The sequence below is a fragment of the Macrotis lagotis genome, chromosome 3, assembly GCF_037893015.1.
Source record: "Macrotis lagotis isolate mMagLag1 chromosome 3, bilby.v1.9.chrom.fasta, whole genome shotgun sequence".
In the NCBI taxonomy this organism is placed as follows: domain Eukaryota; kingdom Metazoa; phylum Chordata; class Mammalia; order Peramelemorphia; family Peramelidae; genus Macrotis; species Macrotis lagotis.
The window spans coordinates 79,468,757-79,474,254 of record NC_133660.1 but is presented as its reverse complement, the minus strand read 5'-3'; the positions used below and the strand labels follow the sequence as shown (position 1 = coordinate 79,474,254).

At 39.2% G+C, this 5,498-nt stretch overlaps 1 pseudogene; it reads right to left on the bottom strand.

Moving 5' to 3' along the window:
- Nucleotides 1–496: 496 nt before the first annotated feature.
- On the bottom strand, nt 497–1,406 carry LOC141516137 (dicarboxylate carrier SLC25A8-like; annotated as a pseudogene).
- Between the last annotated feature and the right edge of the window lie 4,092 nt (nt 1,407–5,498).

The following is a 5,498-nucleotide window of genomic DNA, read 5'->3' as shown; positions in this document are numbered from 1 at the left end:
CCTTAACTTCCTTCTTGTTTATTTTATGGTTAGATTTATCTAATTCTGAGGGAGGGAGTTTGAGTTCCCCCACTAGTAGAACTTTGCTGTCCACATCTCCTTTAACTTATTTAGCTTCTCTTCTAAGAATGTGGATGCTATACCACTTGATGCATACATGTTTAGTATTGAAATTATTTCATTGTCTATGGTACCTTTTGGGAGGATATTGTTTCCTTCCCTATTACTTTAAATGAGATCTTTTTGTTTTAGGTTTTTTGCAAGGCAATGGGGTTAAATGACTTGCCCAAGGCCACACAGCTAGGTAATCATTAAGTGTTTGAGACCAGATTTGAACTCAGGTATTCCTGACCCCAGGGCCAGTGCTTTATTCACTGCGCCACCTAGCCGCCCCAATTAGATCCATTTTTGCAATGGTTTTGTCTGGGGGAAAATGAGAGGGAGGAGAGGCAAGGTAGGGGAACAGTATAAGACAGAAAAGTTGGCAGGAGAGGCCTCAGAAAGGAGCTTCCCAGGAAGTGTGAGCAGCCATCAGGGCCCATTTCAGTTGCTCATAGGTCACAAACATCACTACATTCCAAGAGCCTAGACAGAGGAAGGAAGGCATGAACCCTTTGTTGAAGACTTTTTTGGTCCTTCCTTCTGAATCAGTGGCATACTGGCCTGCGTCAGAGTTCATGTATCTTGTCTTGTCCACTTCCATGGGGCAGGCAATGATGGTGGTGCAAAAGCCAGCCCCAATGGCTGAAGTGAAGTGGTATGGAAGGTGATCAGTCATGAGTGGACCTTCAGGAGGGCATCTTTGATGAGATCATAGGTCACCAGTTCAGCACAGTTGACAATAGCATTGTGGGCAACGTTGGGTGAAGTTCCGTTCCATAAGCCCCGAAGCCCCTCCTCTCAGTTAATAGTTTTGCAAGCATCCACTGTGCCCTGGTATCCCTGCTTGCCACCTGACCAAGTCTGGGCCTGAAATGGACTTTCACTATATCTGTAGGTTAGGTGACAGCCACTGCCAGTGATCCTGTGGTGCAGCCTGCCAGGAGACAGCTTCCAATACCTGCATGCTCAGATCCCTTGGTATAGAACTGCCTGACAGAATCATAGAGGCCAATTTGGACAGAAACAAAACTCATCTGGTACTGTAACCCAGCCACTACCCCATTGTGCAGTCTACCAGGGCCCTCAGTCTTCACCATGATCAGAATGGTGCCCATGACACCCTGATACTGGGCAGTGGTAGAAAAAGCTCTCATGTTCCCCCTGGTTCTCTCCTTGAATCTGTAGCTGGACTTTAGCTATATCCAGGGGAAAGGTGATGAGGTCAGAAATGCAGGCAGCAGTGTCAGCCTCAGGGAACTTGACAGAGTTGTTGGGGGTACATCTGCAGGCTTAAATCCAACCATGATGCTGGCTTTCTGCTACTTCCCAGGAGCAGAGGAAAAATGGAAGGATAACCTCCACTGATTGAGCAAGACTGGATAGAGGAACTCTACCAGAGTCCTAACTTGGAGGAACTCTCGATGATGGCACCTTAATCAAGCTTCTCTAAAGGTGTCCCATTTTTCAAAGTTGCTTATGGCAGCCATGGCACACTTCCCTTGATTTTCCATAGAAAATTGTTGGGAAACTGAACACCTAATGATCATACTGCATGCCCGGATTATCAAGGAAAACATGAAGAGGTGGTGGTGATGGGAAGTGCTAGGCTTGCAGCAGAGTCTGCAGGCCAGCAGACTGGAGTGGCTGCCTAGCTGTCTCCACAAAGCTGTCAGTCCTGGAGGAGGGAGAAGTGCCCACTGAGCCAATTTTGTGAATTTAGCCTTGTTTCTGCTATATTTGGCCATGATTTCTTTTTCTGTGGGTTTTTTTTTTGGTTGGGGTGATTTGTGCTTAGCCACTACTCTACTAATTTACCCATCACAAGACCATTTCAGCATTTCTGATGGTTTAGGACAAAAGAAATGAAAGAAAAAGACTCACTTTCAAGAGACTGGGTGTTTTTGAGACTGGTTCTTGGGTTTTTCAACTATGACTTAAAATATAGGAATAACAAATTTAGTTAGCAATTGATCAAATTGAAGAAAATGCTAGAAGGAATGTAGTTTAGTCTTGTCTTGTATATCAAAATTACTTTTTCACTGGAGGGGAAAACACAATGTACAAGATACATAAGTTAAAGAAAGTAGATAATAAAACCCATGGACACAAATGTTTATTCATAAATGTACAGAATATGGGTAATAAAAAGGGGAAACCAGAGTTTCCAATGCAAGGAGGTAAATATCACCTCAGTTATCTTGGAGATTTGATAAAATGAAATCCTTGACTGCACTATAACATTAGATTTGATCTTATTTGCTGCAGATGCAGAACTAGGAACCTTTGGTTGGACATTTCAAAGCAGAAAGCTTAGTCTCAAGTCAAAGGAAAAAAAACCTTTTATTTGCAGTAAGAGTTCTCTAAAAGTGGAATGGGTCACCTTGGAAGAAAGTAGTTCTTCAGGACCTAGAGGGATTCAAGCATTAAGTGGGGTAGTTATTTTGTATTAGTACAAGGAGATGACCTTGGAGAGCCATTCCAGACTATAGATTCTATGATTTTATAATAATCCCTAATAGTTTGTACTTACTTAGTACTTTAAAGTTTGCAAAGGGCTTAACAAATATTATCTAATTTGATTCTCATAAAAATCTTGTGAGGTAAGTGGTATTATTATCCCCATTTTTAAATGAAGAAAGTGAGGTACAGAGAGATTAAGTAACTAGAGTAGGACCACACAGCTTGCAAGTCCCTGAGGCAGAATTTGAACTCAGATTTTCCCACACTCCAAGTCCTGTACCTAGATGCTTTTATGACTCATTTAGCAAACTTCCTAGTGTTTTTCCCTAGGGGAAACCCGCCTCTACTTCATATTTTCCTGTTAATTCTCAGTGTACCTGCAAGCTTGAACTCAACAAGAACATAAAAAGAATTTTCAACCTAGCTTTGGAACAGTCAAAAAACAACTCTCAGAAATGATAAAGCAATCCTTCTTTCATTGGCTCCCATTTTTGCCTTGGACTTAGACATGACCCATTTTACTTTAGAAGGGAGTCCAAGGCATCTAGGATGCAATGGGTAGAAAGTGCTAGTTCTATAATCAGGAGGATCTGAGTTCAAATCCACTCTCAGAACTCACAATAAGACCTGAACTAAACCCTGATTGCCTCCTTCACTATCCCTGCCAATATAAACATGAAAGAAATACAGAAAGAGAGAAAGAAAAAAGAAAGGAAGGAAGGAAGGGAGGGAGGGAGGAAGGGAGAAAAGAAAAGGTGCATATAGGTGATGGGGATCCAGAGGGTTTTTTCTATCTTGATGTCCATCCTATTATCTCTACATCTGTGCCTGTTTTCAATCTCACTTCCCTGACTTCTTCCATAGTCTTTGAAAAGTTAAGTCCCAAGGGCAGACTGATTCTTCTGAACTGTGCAGTGATAGTGAGGCTGGGAACTTGTCTATGAGACAACATAAGGGAGAGAGAAGGTTGCTGGAGTACTCTTGGTGGATTTTTAGAAGGAAAAAAATGAAGACCATCTTCCTAAAGAGACCTGTAAGATATTGGCATAAATTGCTGAAGAATATTGTTAGTTTTTCTTGATCAAATATTTATTAGACCCTTCAGATGGAGTGGCATAGTGAATCAAATGTGCAATGAGGAAGATTTGAGTACAAAGCTTGCTTCAGCCATTTATTAGCAATGTAACCCTGATCAATTCACTGAACTTCTGCATGCCTCAGTTTCTTCAAATACAAAATAGCATTAATAATTAATTAAATAATCAAATTAATGAATTAATTAATTAAAATTAATAATAATTGAGACAATTAAATAAGATAACATATGTAAAGCAGTTTACAAATCTTAAAGCTTTATAGAAATTATCATTATAAATTTAGAAGAATAGATAGAATTAGTCTTTGTAATACTTTCTTATGTCAGGATTTAGTATTAGCATCATTTTTATCTATCAGTTTATTTACCTTCTCTTTGTATATACAACAGCTATTTTTATTGAACATTATATATTTAGTCTGTAAATACTTATTAGTGAAATACAGAGCTATGAAAATATGCAAATTTATTTTCTTCATTAGTGGTCTTTGGGGGTAGAGAAGAGTTGCAGTATTTTATCCATAACTTAGTTATCTTTTTCATTTCTTTATTTTAATTAAGAAAGTCACCAGAAGCTCTTTAATGCTATCCCTTAACTAGGTCCCACTTGTCTTAGATTTGCTTATATTACGAGTGAAGGGAATCACTTAATACAAGCTGATGAGACACCCTAGAAAGTTGCAAAGCCCCCCTAGACCATTGGAAATATTTTAATCATCCAGGTATGACCCTGATGAGCCTGGCAATTAGAGTTTCTGTATTTAAAAAAAATTAATGAAGAAGTGGATTTTTGAAGCATTAAATGAATGCTTTAAAAAGAATCATTGTAGCATCAGAGATAGTAAGCCATTGGTAATCAAAATCTTTCTTAAAGATATTCTATCCCAGGGCTCTGTAAAGAGTCAACAAACTGACCTCCTTATTGACTAAATTAGAAATGTTTTATTGATGCTTTTTAAAAATAACATGTTAATTTCTTAACAATACCTTATGAATTAGAACTCTTCTTTGCAATGAGAAACATATTTAACCAAAACAAACTGAGAAATTGAATGTGTCTAATAATATATATATAAAGAGGCAGTTAGGTAACAGAATGGACTTGGACTCAGGAAGACTAGAGTACAAATCCAGACTTAGATAATTGCTAGCTGCATAACACTTAATCTCTGTGTGCAGGACTCTGTTGTTTTGCCCTTACTCAGATCCCAATATCAAAAAGGAAAGCTTTACTGCCATAGCAGAGCAGGGACCCTCCTCACCATTTCAGGGCAGGGGGAGTGCTTATGGTCTTCTATAAAACAGAGCACACATGAGAATAACAGAGTCTCTCATAAGGTCCCAGTGGGGATGTCCCTGAAAACAACTGCAAAAGCCCTCAAAATTTTGGGATGGTGTGCCCTCCACCCTGTAAGCAGAGCCCCACCTTAATAAAGAATTAACATCAAGTCATAGACTGGGGAAATGAGCAAACAAGAGAAGAAAAAAGTCTGAGCATAGACAATTACTTTGGTGCCATGGAGGATCAAAATAAACACTTAGAAGATAATAAAGTCAAAGTTTCTATCTCCAGAACATCCAAAAAATATAATTTAGTATCATTGCTATGAGATAGAGGGAAAATTGGGAAGATAAATGAGAGCTCTGTGGGAATATCATGAAAACCATGTCAGCAACTTGGTGAAGGAGATGCAAAAGCTAGTGAAGAAAATAACCTTTTAAATAGCAATTTGAGGGCAGCTAGGTGGTGCAGGGAATAGAGCACTGACAGTGGAGTCAGGAGGACCTGAGTTCAAATGCAGCCTCTGACACTTAACAATTGCTTATCTGTGTGACCTTG